General features: G+C 42.5%; 1 protein-coding gene across 1 annotated transcript in view; it reads right to left on the bottom strand.

Moving 5' to 3' along the window:
- Nucleotides 1–14,390, bottom strand: part of cntfr (ciliary neurotrophic factor receptor) — a 216,934-nt gene extending 202,544 nt beyond the window's left edge. Inside the window, exons 1-2 of the mRNA XM_022769536.1 lie at nucleotides 14,335–14,390; nucleotides 13,528–13,568 (exon numbers count right to left, since the gene is read on the bottom strand). The gene's annotated coding sequence lies outside the window, so the exon portion shown is untranslated. The remainder of the gene's footprint in view (nucleotides 1–13,527; nucleotides 13,569–14,334) is intronic.
- Nucleotides 14,391–17,228: the final 2,838 nt, after the last annotated feature.

The raw sequence follows: 17,228 nt of genomic DNA, 5'->3' as shown, positions 1-17,228 counted from the left end.
ACCAAATCTGTCCACCTAGAAGCAGCATGAGCGGTGGGAGACAGGAGAGAATGGGAAGGAAACCATGTAAGTCATTCGAGAGACGGACAGGAAGTGAGGAAGAAGTGAAGGGAAATAGCAAAGAGAAAGGGAGAGCATGGATGATTTTTGGCAGATAGCGATAACAGAGAGAGATGTGGAGTCAGAAAGGCTGAGAGGAGAGTGGGAGAAAGCAGGGCTACTAGATACAAGCAAGCAGAGGGAGAGGAGTAGCAGAAATGGCCCAGAGAAGGATAATATAGAGAAAGAGGGGGTGTTAGATCAAAGGGAGACAAAACTATATGCAGGAGAGAGAAGTGCAGATAAAAACAAAGCTAGGGGTTGAGAAAGAAAAGAAAAAGAAAACAGTGTGGGATAGCAGCTAGAGAGAAAGGAGAAGTGAGGCTGAGAAGGAGAGGAGTCTATACTCAGATCAATGGATGGCCTGTCCTCTGCTGTGTCTGCATTTCCTCTGGCTCACACAATAAGGCCCTCTCACTACACCGAGCAGAGAGAGAGAGAGCGTGTGTGAGAGAGAGAGAGCGCATATATGTGCGCATGTTTGTGTATGTGTGCGAGGGAGAGAATGTCATTCAGAGCGAAAATGACCTCCTCTGCACTCTGGTCTTCTCTTAATATTAGAGGTCAACGGTCGGTCTCCCCGATGGAAATTTCAATCTGTAACCCTCTTGCAAGGCCCCATGGAAGTGAATCTATTCTGTACAGGGAGGCCTTTATCTCTGTCAGTGTGAATGTCCATAGGTTTTTTTTTTTGTTGTTTTTTTTTTTTACGTGCGAGTGTGAAAGTGTTTGTCTGTGTGTTAGCCCCCGCGCTATAGACTACAGACAGTGCTTCCTTGCCTTTCACCTCCCGCTTTGTGGGATAGGCTGCAGCTCTCACAGGACGCTGGGGAACGGGGAGAGAGCGGATATGTAAAACAGATGGATGGATGATGGGATCATTATTTTCATATTAATCAATTACTCATTTAGCTACAGGATGTCAAATGGTGAAAAAGTTCCCACAACAATTTCCCTGAGTCCGGGGGGACGCCTTCATATATTGCTTTGGTCTGACTAACGGTCCGAAATGCAAAGATACTGAATCAACAATTGTGTTAATTGACTAACCATTTCAGCGCTAATGGATAGATGGCTAAATGGGATGGATGATGGGTGCACAGATGGAGATGAAGGCTTCTACTTTACAGAGACTCGTGGCTGTGAGGACGCACTCATGGTGGTTCGGATGATCTGACGAGCATCTGCAATCTCCGCACATTGTGACAAACGCTGGAACAGGATGAATACATTATTAGCAGGAGGAACGCAGCATCAGCAGGTAGACTTCGGGTTTGCCTCAGTAATGACACATCAGCGCCTCTCAGCCTCCTCCCATCCCAATTAACTGCTGTTTGACTTGCGAACCCTTCTGTTTGCTGCTCCAAAATGCTGCTATTACTTTATATGTACGAAGTTAGACTGAAGACGTGGAGCTAAGCGGGAACTGTGATTGTGCCGACCTGGGGGCTGATTCAAAATAGAGAGCTAGTGCTTACACACACAAATAGTGGCGTCCTGATTCATAAAGACTCATCTGTGAGGCACTAAATTAACAACTTCAGGGGCGTCGAGTGGCGCAGTTGGTTGAGCAGGCGCCCCCTATATGTAGAGGCTACAGTCCTCGCCGCAGTCGGCCCCAGTTGGAATCCCGCATCGGACGGCCCTTTACTGAAGGTCATTCCCCCTCTCTCTGCCTCCCCATTTCCTGTCTCTTTCTACTGTGCTATCATAAAGGCATAAAAAGCCCCAAAAAATATACTTTAAATTGACAACTTCACTTAACATTCAGAAATTGCGTGGAGAAATTCACCACAAGTCCCTACAGGGTTCTCACATGCTCAGGTGTAGTATGCGGTTGCAAATCACAGTTTGCGTGTTACAAATTTGGTGAAGTGCGCAACACAGTACCAACCATTATGGGAGGTAATCATAACTTTTTAGCTGGTTGGTCCAGTCTTTCATATTGCAGCGGTTCAGCAATCAGAGGTCACGGGTTCAGATGCCTGGACGAGACCCCCGTTTGTCACAGTCATCGGGCCAAGCTGTGACACCACTATCACTACCATCGCCAACTAAAGCCATTTGTGAAGTAAAAAAGGCCAAATACTCTCTAGTTCCAGCTCCCTAAATGTGAGGATTTGCTGCTTTTAGGTGTTTTAAATCGATGTAAATTGAATTATCTTTGGGAAAATTGTGACGGACATTTATCACTATTGTAGATAAAACATGGAAATCACTGAGACATTCAGCACTGTCATTATAATCGGGTAACACAAGGATTAAAGGTGGACAGATGGATATCTGACACTCCATGGTGTTTTTGCACGTGAAGTTAATATAAATGTTTAAAGTTTTCTGGGTTATGTACTATAAAAACACACGAGTTATGTGAGCAAAAGGGTTTCAAAAGCAAATTCTAAAGCTCTAAATATCAGTATATTGTGCTTATAATATCACTGAATATTCTCTAATATTAAACTCCCCAAATTAACCTTCCTGCCACCAATCAATTTTGTCACAATTTTATGCTGGATATCTCCTAACACAGAGCTTCAATTGAAATTTACTGCTCTGCCGCTTTCTAACCTCAGGCAGGCCTTTAGCGATTGTACATGGTTTCAGTTTATTTTTGGAGACAAGAGATTTGCCCAGAGACAGACAGCAGACTGCTCGCAGGTTGCAAGGGCACAATAACACAAGGCCACGGCCATGCCTCAGACCTGTACAAGGGTATCAGCTCACAAGGGTGTGTGTGTGTGGGTGTGTGTGTGTGTGTGAGAGAGAGAGAGAGAGAAAGAGAAAGAGAGAGAGAGCGATAGGGTGAGACAGTGTGTGACGGGGCGTGTGCATGTGTGTCCTCCAGCAGCCATGATGCATTAGTGTAACGTGATCCCTCTCCTCCCCTGTGAGCCCTAACCTTGAGACAGACAGAGATGCAGGTTGCGAAGCCATATTCTGTTATAAATGAGTCTGCTGGTCTTCATCACTGAATCTGTCTAATATTAGATAACCTGACCTGGGAAAGTGGATTGTTAGGGGTCCATTATGCTCGCTGTAGTTTGGTGTCAGGCGCTAATTTGTGAGAATGCACGCTTTTTTGTTATTGTTGTTTTTTCATGGTCGATTTCAGACTTCAGGATTAAACACATTACCTCCTTTCATTCTAACTCTATTAATGATAGCTCATTTTAAGACATACTGTACTGTGTGTTCTATATACATATACACAGTGAGGTCTAATGTTCTGTACAAAACCTACATGGATAAAATAGTTCAAAATTTTTATTTAAATCAGGAACTACCAGATCGAACAATAAGAATATAAATCTGACCAGATATTTGATACCAGCTTTTGGATACATGACAGTTTTAATCAGCAATAAAAAGAACTTGGGTTTGATTCCCAGCTTTTTAAAGCCAATGTATAATCCATAAGATGTTATTTGACTAATGCTAATATCAGTCATATGACGTATAAAGCATTATCACCTTTACTCTATTACTAATCCAGCTAAGCAGTTTAACTCTCAAGATTTCTTCACATACCATATCTGTATCAATACCAGTATCATTATCAGTATGTTTTAAAACACATATACTACCATTGCAGTACAATTTAATGACTTCTGCATTTTCTATATTCACCATAATAAGAATAATATGGTATTTTTTAAAATCTATCTCCGACTTGAGCCTCCTGCACTGATTAACATCAGAAAATCATTAAGCGAACCTCTGTATTAAAGCACAAAAGCCTCCTCCTTTTCCTGTCACGTTACAAAGCAGATAAAGCATTAATGGGGAAGAGACGTTTCATTATATCCTTTTGCTTCATTGTGAAAAACTGTGTTATGCCTCAGAGTCATTTCTTTCATTAAGGAACCTGGGTCATTATTGGCCCAAGTATAACGAAACTCACAACTGAAATTCTTCATCTCGAATGCGTTTAATAATAATGGGGTATTATTCCCAATCTTATTCCCCTACATTAAATAATACTATTCCCAGAGCCCATTAAGAAACTTAATCATCGGGGGCTGAAATACACTGCGGAGAGATAATTACAGTTGATGATATTCACAGATAATTCACAGATGATCACATGATTCACTCTTTTTTCTTTCTTTCTTTCTTTTTCTTTCTTTCTTTCTTTCTTTCTCTTAGTTTGACTTTCTGCAGAAACTATTCTTCTTCTGCAGCTCTCAGGCTCACACCTCACTGCCATCTGTCTTAGTTAAGGATTTTAAAAGTAGCAAGCCAGCAACATGAAAAAAAAAGTGTCAGAAGAAGAAAGAGAAGAAGATGAAAAAAAAAAAGAGGTGAGACAAGTATGAAAAAAAAAAGACAAAAGGTATAAAAATAGACATGTGGGAGGCAGAACAATAAATCATTTACATACATGCGCGGGGTAAGGTCATCAGGGTTTAAATATTCATTATGGGTGTCAAGTCGAAGCTTTTAGATCTTGTGGGATACAGTTTCGCTTCTCTCCTCATTTCATGTTTATGTTCGCTGAATTATACATCAAAATGAATGTTATAAATACACTTGGTGGGGTTTTTTTTTTTTGTTGTTGTTGTTGTTTTCATCGACAGGAGCTGTTGTGTGGCAGGAGCACTGCCAGAGTTCCAGGTTTAAATCCCACCGGAGTCGCTCTCTGTAAAAGTGCACGGACTCCTGGTCACTGTGAGGCATGCTGGGAAAAGAAAACATCCACTTTGCAGCAGATACATTCATGCTGTGTCAGACACTGCACGGGAGACAGGAGATACAAAGAGGCGCAGGTTGGCATTTACATCTGAGGCGTTCAGACACCACGTTGCACAACAATGCTGCTTTTAAACGGGACACCTGACATTTTGATGGACACATTTGCGCATTTTAGGGATCAAATCGGAAATCTTCCAGTTATGCAACGGCTTCGCTCTTTGATTTAAGATTTGAGGGGTTTATATTCTCATTTGAAGAGATGAGCAGGTTTATTGTCCAGCTCAAAGATGCTTGAACTAGATTAGGGGAACGCACTGGCTGTTTTCTGATTTTGTGTTTTAGAATAATGGGGGTAATAATGGATGTGTCATATATACATCTACATATATTTATGTGTATATATGTATAGATAGTTGATATATAGTCGGTATAGTTGACGTGACTCGGACGGGGTTGGACACAATGAAAGATATATGCATGCATGCCGTGCAGTTGCCTCTGAACAACGATGAATCATAATCGAACGTCTGTGTAGTATTGATCATTTTTCAAGCTGGTGCTGTATTGTCGGTGCTGTATTGTTTTAAATTACACTGTGTAGCGTACCTACTATTTCAGCATCGTCTGGTTCGGTGCACTTTGTCTAACACTTGACCATAATGTCAAAGGCACCTTATTTTTGTTGCGTTTCCACCTTTTACAACTTGTTTCAGTTGTTACAATTTCCTGTCGTCTCACTGCAGCCCTGCACTTGCCCTCTTCCTCACCTCCTCTTTCGTTTTGTTCAGTTTTTCATCTGCATTATTCTTTTCCTCCCCGTACTTCCTGTCCCTTCTATCTGTTCATTTATCACTGGCCACATCTACTCTCCCTTCCCATCCCCATCCCCATCTATCTCTCTTTCCTGTTACTTTTCCACTGTCCATTCATCTCTCTCCCCCCCTACTCTTTTCCTTTGTCCCTTTTCTTTCTACCTTGTTCTCTTCTTCTTCACTCCTTTCTCTTTGTCTCTCTCTCTCTATTATTTTCTCCCTCTCCACTCTCTGATGGGTGTCCTGTTCCCTCTCTCTCTCTGGGAGTAGCAGACCTCCTGACGGCTTAGTATTGATCCTCCCATCTCCTTCTCTTGCTATCTCTCTCTTCCTCTCCCTCTCTCATTCTCTCTTACGCAAACACACACAGGCGCACACACACACACACACACACACACACACACACACACACACACACACACACACACACACACACACATGCATTAGGGTGACAAGATAAAAGGGTTTGTATGCCCCAAGGCAAAGGCAGCTAAACATGAGACCAGAGGCTCTCAGCTTCGAGTATATGTATCAAGAACAGAAACATTTAACAAACCCAAGGCTGCCGACACACACACACACACACGCACACACATACACACACACACTGTATCTCTAACAGGAACAGTACGAAAATTACCATTAGATTTATTTACAACCAGCTTATTTTTATCTGCACATTAAGCTCAGCATGAAATAACATGAATCTTGTAGAATCGCTGCAGTCGAAACATTCTTCAGCTGTTGCCTCAGAAAGCTGAAGGCAACCAGCACGCTCTAGTCTCTGTGAAGGAAAATTTCCGGATAATAATACTATTTATAATCTTTGCCTTGGGGGAGGGAATACTTGACTCTAACTGGAAGAAGTTTCTTGTTTTTCTGTAAAAGACTGTTCAAGCAAAGCTGTTTTGGAGACTGCGTTGTGTTTAGGGGCCAGTCTGTAAAACATTATGTCAACAAATTGACAATGAGAATAAAAGGGGAAAGTTGAGACTTGGGTCTCTGTTTGATCAGCTACATTCATCCCCATTACATTCACTGGGAGTGTAGTTCCTGTAGTTAGTTGCAAACAGACACTTCCTCACATGTGGATGCTATCAAAAATATCTGTGCGGTGAGAAGAAGTCGGCGATGTGAAGCTCATGAGACAAGTCCAGGCCGGTATCGCTCAAGTCGCTGAGTCACATGAGTTGCACAGGTGTAGACAAACTCACGTTCGCCATCTACAGGTAAAGAAAGTCAGTAATAACTACTGACAATTTAGACAGCCACCTGCAGGCAATGAGCGTTTTTCTTTTCTTTTTTTTGAAGCAGGATGTTTTTGATGTTTTGAAGTTTCTATGTTTCACGTCGAAGACTTGCAAACCTGTACAAACAGCAATCACTATTTTACTTTATCTTTTTTATTATGTGTGTTTCATTCTGCATAGTAAAGCGCTTTGAGAAGCGCTGTACAAATACAGTTTATGGTTGTCATCTATTTCAGTAAAAGACGGTTGTTCTATCAAGATTAGATCAAGACAAAGGAAAATAGTAATGTAGATGGACTAAATTCGTTCATGGTAAACACGTAAATATGTAAAGTAAAAAGGTGTGTTCTGAAGCTCGGCTTGGGTCTTTGTTGCCATGCTTAAACAAAAGAACTGTCGTTAAAGTGCCTCCAGCTCTACATATATAGCTAGATCTTTTATTTTTCACATGTGCTGTTGTTCTTCAGTCTAAAGCATCACAGACCTGTTATACCTGATAAACTATTCATGAGAATTTTTAGAAATTCTAATTTCACAGTTACATCTTGTTGCTACTTGGAGACACTGAGCAAAGCTGCATTGAGCAGAATTAGTTAAAAACAACAACAACAAAATAAATCAAATCAATTCCTAAAAGCAAAAACAATTCTTTCTGTGCTCATGTTACAATGCAGCCGTCTCCTGAAATCAATTTTTTTTTTTTTTTTTTTTTTTTTTTTTTTTGCAAGTCTCTTTGTCCAGCTGCCATGCTCAGAATTTAGAGTACAGTGTTTTTGTTCACACCACCTTTCAGCAGAGCGACTGCATTCAAGTTCAGGTGGGAATACAACCCCTGACCATGGCAGTGTTAGTGCCATGCCCCATCCGCTGCGCCCCAAAGCTAACAAGAGGTCTGAGGAATCGATACCTGGCATGAAAAACAATGTGATTCTCAGCTGCTGTGGCCACATCAATCACTCTATTACCATTAGCTCATCTCTCGACACCATGTTGGACTTCTCCCTCCTCCGCCCCTCCCATCCACTCTACACTCCTATGACACCGGTCCCCCCACCCACCACCACCACCACCTCTCTCTTTCCTATATCTCTCACTCTTCCATTCTCTCTCTCTCTCTCTCTCTCTCTCCCTCTCTCCCTGCCAGCTCAGCGGATGCCCCTTGTCACAGCTCCCATTTCAGCCTTCTGAAGTTTCCTAATTGATCGCAATTAGAGCCGCTACAGAGCAAAGGGGTGGGGGGCGGGGGGGCAAACGGAGATGGGTAGAGAAAGCATATATGCATGCATGTGTGTGTGTGTGTGTGTGTGTGTGTGTGTGTGTGTGTGTGTGTGTATGTGTGTGAGAGAGAGATAGACACACATAGCTAGAGAGAGAGAGAGAGAGAGATTAAAATCAATGAGTCTGTTTTGAAAGTGGTTATATTAGCAGCTGGGCTACATTTGACCACAGACTGCTTGGGGTAATAACACAAGAGACAGGGCGAGTGACAGAGAGAGACACAGCAGAAGAGGCAGCGACTCACAGGCAGATGGAAAAAACAAAACACGCTACTCACCGGAGGGAGTAAGGTGACACTGAATGAGAGATATTAAAATAGGGACTGGGAAAAATGGAACCTGTCCAACATTTCTGACACTTCTTATTCAGAGTAGTAGAAGTGTAACAAACAAACAGAACGATACACCACGGACAACTTTGAGTAAATGTTACGTGCATGAGCGCAGGTTTTAGGTTTTTTTGTCTCCGTGAAGGCACAGTGGTACCAAACCTGGCAACCCAATGCAACAACTAGAGTTTGGGATGCTGCGCACAGTCACTACGCCCCCCTGTCATCGAGTAACAGTTCACACATATGAGATTGCTTGTGAGCATATTTCCCAAAAATGTTGAACTATTACTTTAAAGGCTAAGCTCGTCTAATACCGTTCATAGCTCATTAACATCTGGATTCCACTGACAAACAGCACATGTGTACATTTATTTCTAGCTGCTTCCATCATGGGACAAGTTAGCCAGTACAGCTGTTTAACACTGGCCAGAACCTGAATCGGAATTGAGGGTAAAAATCTTGACTTAGACAATTTGGCATAGAGTTACTCACTTATGATTCTTCAGAGCAAGATGGGAGGGAAAAGCCCTCAGAATAAGAGATATATTAAGAAGGGTGGAAAGACACACACAGAGAAAACAGAGATAGGGATAAGTTGGGATAAAATCAAGAGAGGCAGACAGAGTGATTTTGTGAGAAATGTAGCAGCAAAGAGAGAGAGACGGAGAGCAAGGGATTTGTAATAGAGAGATAGAGAGGCAGAATGACAAAGAGGAAGAATAACAATGGTGCCAAAGCCTCTTCCATCCTCCTTGCAAACGTCCCTTATCCCCTTTTTTCTCTCATTTAAATTCCTCGCCATTGTCATTGCAATCCAGGCCTAACCCCCCACCGCCTGGCAAATATTCACACACACACACACACACACACACACACACACACACACACACTCACACACACACACTCACATTCACAAACACACAAACACTCATAGACATTAGAGCACACATGCATTGACCTCCACCGGCAACCAGGGCCATCCCCGGGAGCCGGGCTCACACATCTTTGCTAATCCCTATCAATGGGCACACACATGTACACACTCACAATGTTTGCTGGAAAGATAGGCTCAAGTTTCCCCAGACTGCAGATGTCAACGTGACCTTAGCCATGCTAACATGGGTGTGGAATAGCAAGCAGCTTGTCACCAAGCATCCAGTGTCTTGTCAGCAACAAGAGGCTGGGCAGGCTAGTGCAGCGCCCGCTTGTGTCTTGTCAACATGTATAGACGATATAGCTAGCTTTAATTCTGTTCCCCGCCCTTACTGTGCCCTGGTCAATAGGGCTTACAACCACAGGACCCGGGCTTGTCAGCAACAGTACCTTACAAAGCAGACACACTGTGCTCAGTAGCGTTCGCCGCCAATGTCTTTCAGAGCTGTCTAACAGCAAGCAGCAGCAGCAGGGCTAGAAAATAACGTCTTGTCAGCATGGGCAGGACATGGCTGGGTTAATACAATTCCTTGGCTTATCACTCCCTTGTCAGCAATTCTAGGTCACAGAGATGGCAACCGGCGCTGATCTTAATATCGTCTTGTCAATGTGCATAGGCTACATTTGGACTGTCAACAAAGCCTGGAATCATGCGAGAGAGTGAGAGAGAGAGAGAGAGAGAGAGAGAGGGAGAGAGAGAGCGAGAATGAAATGATGCCTTGTCTGCAAAGTCGGAACAACACTGGTGTTGTATTATTCCTTGCCTTATCACTCCCATGTCAACAATACTAGAACAGAGATGCTAACCAGTGATAGACCTCTAATACTGTTGCCTGACCTGAGTCTGGAAATATAAGGCAAAAAAATAAATGTCCATCTTGCCTATGGAACATTCTATGATATTAGCAGAAACGGGAAAAACAAGTGACGCAAAAGCTCCATGTCCTTGGAGCTCATTCTCTGACATTTTCATCAGTAATGGAATTTTGTCGTATTTCTATCATGAGATTTCTATCACTAGACTGAAATCATTTCACTTGTTTACAATCGCTCTGATAAATATTTGAGCAATTATATGATCTTTTTTTTTTCCACTCGCAGTGTACTCCATATCCTCCGTTACCTCTCATTCTGTCTCAAAGTGGGTTATGTTACAAAACTGAAAAAAATTGGTGTCCAGTGATAACTAATGACCTCCATTAAGAGATGCTGTGGGCAAGAGGAGGGAATATTAGATATTCCAAAAAGTGAGGAAAAACACATCCTGATGCTTGACATGATGAGTGAACTTAGAGGAGCTCTCAGGTAATCTCGACTCCATTAGGGCAAGACAGGCTCTTTGGTAACAAACACACACACACTCGCTCTTTCTCACTTGTCGGGAGTGAGACAGAAACCATGAAGACTAGAATGACTGATCCAAAATGCATACACAAACAGAAAAGGAAACAAGAAAATGTCGGAACTGTAAAAACTAAAAGTGAATTTGCGGGTACAGGGTACACCGGACAAATCAACGTCGATCCGATCTAAAATAACCAAGTGTGTGCGTACGTGTGTGTACTTTGAAAGAAGTAGAGGGAGGGAGACTGACTGACTGACTGTGTGTGTGTGTATGTGTGTGTGTGTGTGTGTGTGTGTGTGTGTGTGTGTGTGTGTGTGTGTGTAAAGGTGATTCTGGCGACAAGGCGACCTAGAGGGATCAAAAAACCCTCTCTCACATTACTGACGACAGGCAGGAGATGCATGCGCTTGTACCAGTGTAGATGACATGGCGGCGTCTACAAAGCAGTTTGCTGACCTGCATGCCTATGGGAGCATTAGCGGTCGTCGGAAAAGAGAGAGAGAGAGAGAGAGAGAGAGAGTGAGGGGGGAGAGGAAGGTTCTCATCTTCATACACGGCTTCACAGAGGCTTTTTGGACTTCGGCATAGATAAGTGTGGGGTTAAATTAGTCGCTCTGACCTCTTCCATCCAGTGAGAGTAGAGGAGGCAGCACGGGGTGACAGGTTTTGTTTGTGTTGAGTTCAGAGCTGTTAAAATCACTTAGCATTGTGGCCGAGTTAAAAAATATCAAATCAAATTCATTTAGTGGGAAAAATGTCAATAAACTCCATTTCTTTTATGCAGAGTTTCTCAGGAAGCTTTACACAGAAACTACGAACTACTGCAACTCAGATTCACGCTGTCCTCCCAACTCACAGATTAATGCCCAATGAATAAATACATTTACTTTATAAATAAAACTGTATAATTGAAATCTAACAGCTTCATAATAAATGTGAGAATAATGTATTATATATCATGACTTCAGAAAGAATTTTTTTCCAGTCCCGTTTACAGTCGTACCTGTAACAGACTGACAGACCTGCTACTCTCCTGAGTCTCCGTCCCCTGAGCCTTCCCTCTTTCCAATTCATTTCATGTGTCTTGAGTTTCTGAATCTCTTAGCCATCTCAGCTCTTTGTTTATTGTGATTATGCAACATGACATACGCCTCGCTGCAGGCCAAACCGTCCCAGTGGGAAGAGGGGGAGGATAAAGTTTTGAACTCGAACTCAATTAAGGTTAAGGCGGAAACAGAATTAAGGGGTGAATAAGTTGCAGTGCACCTGGTTGTCAGCGGCGGCTTAAAGCGTCTGATGGTTTGCGTCTTGGGTTCGAATGCTCAGACCTGCATGGGGAAAATCTGGCTGTAGGGAAAGCAAATGAATAATGCTCTCCCCTCCCTTCATTGACTGCAGTCGAGCTGCCCCTAAAGCAAGTCCCTTAACCTCCCAAATTCTCTGCTACAGCTGCTGAGTTAGCAACAATTTGCATTTGCTAATTCTGTATGCAAACATCACCTGTCAGTCACGTACAAAAATAAATCTGTCAGGTTCGGAAGCAGATTTTTATTTTTAAGTTTGAATGAGTGGCATTAAACTTTAGCTTCAGGTTGCGGTGAGTGAATAAAAGTGTGTACACATACTATTAGTTTTCAAAGCACTGCGGCAGGCACGGACTTCCCTGTATGTAACCTTATAGTCCTGAGCTGTCAGTATGAATGCATGGCAGTGACCTGCCTGGAATCTGGATATCTGTCTACGTGTGTGTCCACTCTGTCTGCGTATTTCCTCTATGAGTGTGTGTTTACGCGCATGCCATGTGTGTGTGAGCCTGTGTGACGGTGTGTAACGTCTGTATGCCCACATTTCCGAAGTTTCCATATCTGAGCGTCAACATGTGTGTGTGTGTGTGTGTGTGTGTGTGTGTGTGTGTGTGTGTGTGTGTGTGTGTGTGTGTGTGTGTGTGTGTGTGCGTGTGTGTTTCTGGCATTTCTGGACAGAGGAACTCTATCCGCCTCCATGGAGTCCTTTCAACGCCCGCCGCCACACACACACACACACGCACACAAACACACATCACACATCCCACTGCTGACACACGCATGTCACCACAGCAACCAGATACAGCCCGAGACATGCTACTGACAGAGAAGCAGAGACCACCGTACTGGCAGGCCAGAGGTTCTCAACATGAGGATGGGACAGCTGCTGCGATCGCTCGCTGAATCACAACAGCCTACCGATTTCCCAACAAATATTCTTGGAATCAGACACAACAACTAAAAGCAGTTCATTGTGAAGCTTACCACTGATGGAAGAGACCTTTATTCTCATAGTCAGTCTGCCTTGTTCTCACATATGCTGAACAGATTCACAGTATTTCTGGGGATTTTCACACATGTGGCTCCCATTGTTGATTTGATTTCATACAGAGCGCTCAGCAGTGGAGCTATCATCTTCAAAGTGATGATAGGGAAAATTTCATGTGATGGCAGAGCAAATTTACAAGATGATGCAGATTCACTGCTGATATGGTTGAGCAGGGCAAACAAAGAGCAGGAGCAACACTTTTGTCTATTTATAAGGAGATTGAAATGAGCTTCATGGACCCCTGGCTCGTGAAACTTAGTCAGCACAAGCAACAAAAGCACCACATAAAATCTAAATTCAAGTAGATAAAAATTTATATGAAAAAAAAAAAAAAAAAGCAGGGAAAAACAATTGAGTTGCAGTGTGTTTGAGCTACAAGAAAAGACATCTACAACACATCCTACAAGGAAAATAAAAAAAAAAGAAAGACCTTACCTTGGACAGGACGAAACGTCAGCACGATCCTCCTCTTCACCCTGTTGAAAATAACCAAGAGTTATCATTCAGATTCATTAGTATGTCAAAAAAAAAGAAGATATTCAGGTTTGCCAAAGTGACTATTCCCATGCTTTTCAGACATCTGGAATATTTGGTCACGACCCCTACAGAAAGCTCATATGCTCATATTGAGGATAGCATCTGTCTATCTTGTTGAATGCGTTCATATCCTGCAAAAAATAAACTTGACTAAATCGAATTTATAGCTTTCATAGATTTTACTGCACTCCAAGCAATGTAGAGTGTAATGGAAATGGGAACATACTGCAAAACGTTTTGTACAAATGAACGTTCAAGAATCAAGGAGCAACATGGATGTGTTTGCAAAATGACAGGAGTTCAGTTCTTCTACAGCTCTCTCCTCTTTCCCACTGCTGTCAATCCTCGCAGCAATATTTCTACACTCTCTAGCCTTCCTTCTCTTTTTAATTCCTTAATGGTGTGTATTTAATCAGGCAGTATTTAAACAGCATGTGAAAAGTCTAAATGTGCATGCATCCAGCCCGCAGGGAGATCAGCAGCAGTCTTATCTACTCTGTGCATCCATTTCTCCCCTTCCTCCATCGCTCCCTCTCTCCATCTGGTTTCCATTCTCTCCACCTGCCCATCAGTCTGCAGCCAGGGACAGGTGAGCCTATTACACGCTTCTCACACTGTCTGCTACACACACACACACACACACACACACACACACACACAAAACCACACTAGCTCCACTTCATGGTAACTTAACGTGCCACGCACATCAGCCAAATCTGCTGCGCTGTATAACGGCTGTTACCACAGCCACGTCACGCTCCTGATGAAGTGGTCTAGTGTTGAATATGAAAGCTGCAAAAAAAAAAAAAAAAAAAAAAAACGCCATTACTGGAGAAGAGAGGAAAATAGAGCAGAATGGATATAGGCCTAATAGAATAAAATAGGTTGAGCCCTGAAATTGGACTTTCGAGCTTCGCAAGCCAAGAGTCAAATTTAATTAAAAATTGAAATGTGAAGTGTAATTGAGTCGATTTAGCACTAAAAAGGAATTAAATCTTAATGGGACAGCATCAGACTTACAATCACTTACAATGAGGTGAACTAAGTATAGCCTATAGGGCTTTCACTTCCCAGTAGCTCAAAATATTTACACTGTAAGCACCAACTGAGCTAACGTGAGTCATTGTGCAGTCAAACAGAATCCACTGCAAGTACATTTGTTCTGTGAAGCATTACCTCAAAGTGACAGTAACATATCTGGGGGGCGGGGGGGTTAGTCATATGTCACTCATGTATCCCCTTTAACTTCGCAGTCCTTGATACGACACAGGGAACTTCACAGTATGATTCTGTCTTTCAAAATAAAGACACAAACCATATTCACTGATTAATTGTGACATTAAATGTATTTGTAACAGTCTGCTGGCCCTCTGCCATGATAGCCGAGGAGAAAGCGATTAAGCACTCAGCTTAAAGGTGATGATCAGTTCTCCAGCAGACAACTTATTCCTACAGCATTGCTGTAGGCAAGAACATTAAAGCCAGAGAGAATCTAAAGAGTGTTGCACAGATGAGAGGAAAACACGTCATGGCCTCATCATTTAAGTCCGGTTGCAATCACTGCAATCAATTGTAGTAAGCCTGTTTTGGCCAGGATTTACTTGTGAACTTTGATATATATAAAAAAAAGCATGAACTGCATTGGGTAAATAAGTTTTTCAGCAGTACTGTGCCTCATGGTTTCACCCTAAGGTGCATCGGTTCAATAGGCATAGTTTTCCGATATCGTGTCCCCTTATTTTTTCTACCACATCAGTATCACAGTGAGGCTATTTTGCTTGTTTTCTGTTTCGTTGCTGTTTTTATGTAGAGTCAAGGCAGCACATCTCAGTTTCTCCAGAGCCATCAGTGGCTGAGAGGCTATTTATTTATTTCCAGAAACACTGCTGCCTGCCTGCTTGGCTGGAGGAGAGAGAGAGAGAGAGAGAGAGTGCACGTTCTGCAACACCGCAGAGCACACTAACATGTTAAACATCACCTTTTAGACAAGTACACACTTTCTCTCCATCTCTCGCTGTCCCTGCCTCTCTCTTCGTCTCTCTCTCTATCTCTGCCACACACAGACACACACACACACACACACACACCCGTACTTTTCTCCCAGTTTCTCCTTCTTCCAGACCTTGACACCAGCTGTACATTTCCAATTCAGCAGTTCTTGACATCTCCAGATGACACAACAGGATTTCACACCAGCTAAGAACACACAAATAACAACAACACACAAAAAAACAAAAAAAAAAACAACAACAAAATAACCCAAAACAAAACCGGGCAAATCAGCAAAAACAAATCCCACAGGCTGCTGTGCAGCTCCAGATATAGGGAGCCTGACAGTATTAGCAGACCAGGCTAAACTTATTTATGTGGAGAGCGGAAGCGTGATTATGCAAGAAAGAAAGAAAGACCAAAGGAGAATAAGAGGAAGAGCTAAATATACAGAAGCTAGTACAGAGAGAGGGATTAAAATAGATGAGAAGTGACTGCGAACAGTGAGAGAAGACTCTCGGAGATAATTACACACTCAGCATGTGTCTTTTCAACGCCCCCATAACAGCAGATCACCCCAATTCTGCAGCCACAGAAATCCAAACTCCATATGTATTATTACTTTTTAATAATATTCAATCACGGCACTGTAGCATCACAGTGTGAGTAGACTTTCTCTTCAATGGGCGGAACAAAAGCCTGCTAAAATCTTAAAGTCATGGCCGTACATCCCGATTCAGGGGGCACGCATGCAACATTTCACTTGCAGTCGGGATTTCAAATGCATTGCATGAGCCAGATGACTGGAGAAAAATGTAAACTTTTGTTGCTGCGTAGCAAGTTGGTCTGTGTCCATATTCCCTCAGAAAGCAAGACAAGGAAGAAAATGATTTGAAATTCTGGCTGAAGGGTTGAACCACGTCACGCCATGTTTGTCTCTTTTTGATTTTGGACCAACGAATGCTAAAGCAGACAACCTGGAGGGTCTTACATTTGCAATGCAAAGGAAAACTCTTAATGGGTGTTGTGACAATGGACAATGGAGTACTTGTGCAACCAAAGCGCATGCACAGAAACTAAATGTTAATCAGGGGACTTTTTTAAATTTTAATTGCCATATCCTACTGTTTTTGTTATTAAGCTTTGCTCAGTAAGTACCAGAGATGTGGCACTTTGCCATGTTTACTGTCCATACATATATAATGCACTTTACAAACAGATGTCTTCGCTGCATTGTGAGTTTATTGCAGGGATCAGGGATTACAGCAAAAAAAGGAGGGGGGGGGGATTCACAGCAGCCACCAGCCAAAAGCTGGGATTGCATTCATTCATTTGTCTGTTTCTGTTAGTCTCTCACTTCAGTACCACCGAAGCTCTGAGGAATGAGGTCGAATTGTATTCTTCACTTTCCTATAACATGATGCAGCACGTCACTTTCTGCTAATGTCTTCCAATTTTCATTTTCCTCGTCACTCCACGCTGGAGGACAAAACATCACATGTCGATATTAAAGCCTATATAGAGAGAAATACCTGCAACATGATTCCTTCGACAAACATTCACACATTTATCTTTTATTTCTAAAAATATAGGACAGCCAAAGGTGAGCA

This window comes from Seriola dumerili, unplaced genomic scaffold (assembly GCF_002260705.1).
Source record: "Seriola dumerili isolate Sdu_G_001 unplaced genomic scaffold, Sdu_1.0 BDQW01003326.1, whole genome shotgun sequence".
NCBI classification, from domain to species: domain Eukaryota; kingdom Metazoa; phylum Chordata; class Actinopteri; order Carangiformes; family Carangidae; genus Seriola; species Seriola dumerili.
Note: the sequence above shows the minus strand (reverse complement) of the source record. Positions and strands in the feature narration are given on the sequence as shown.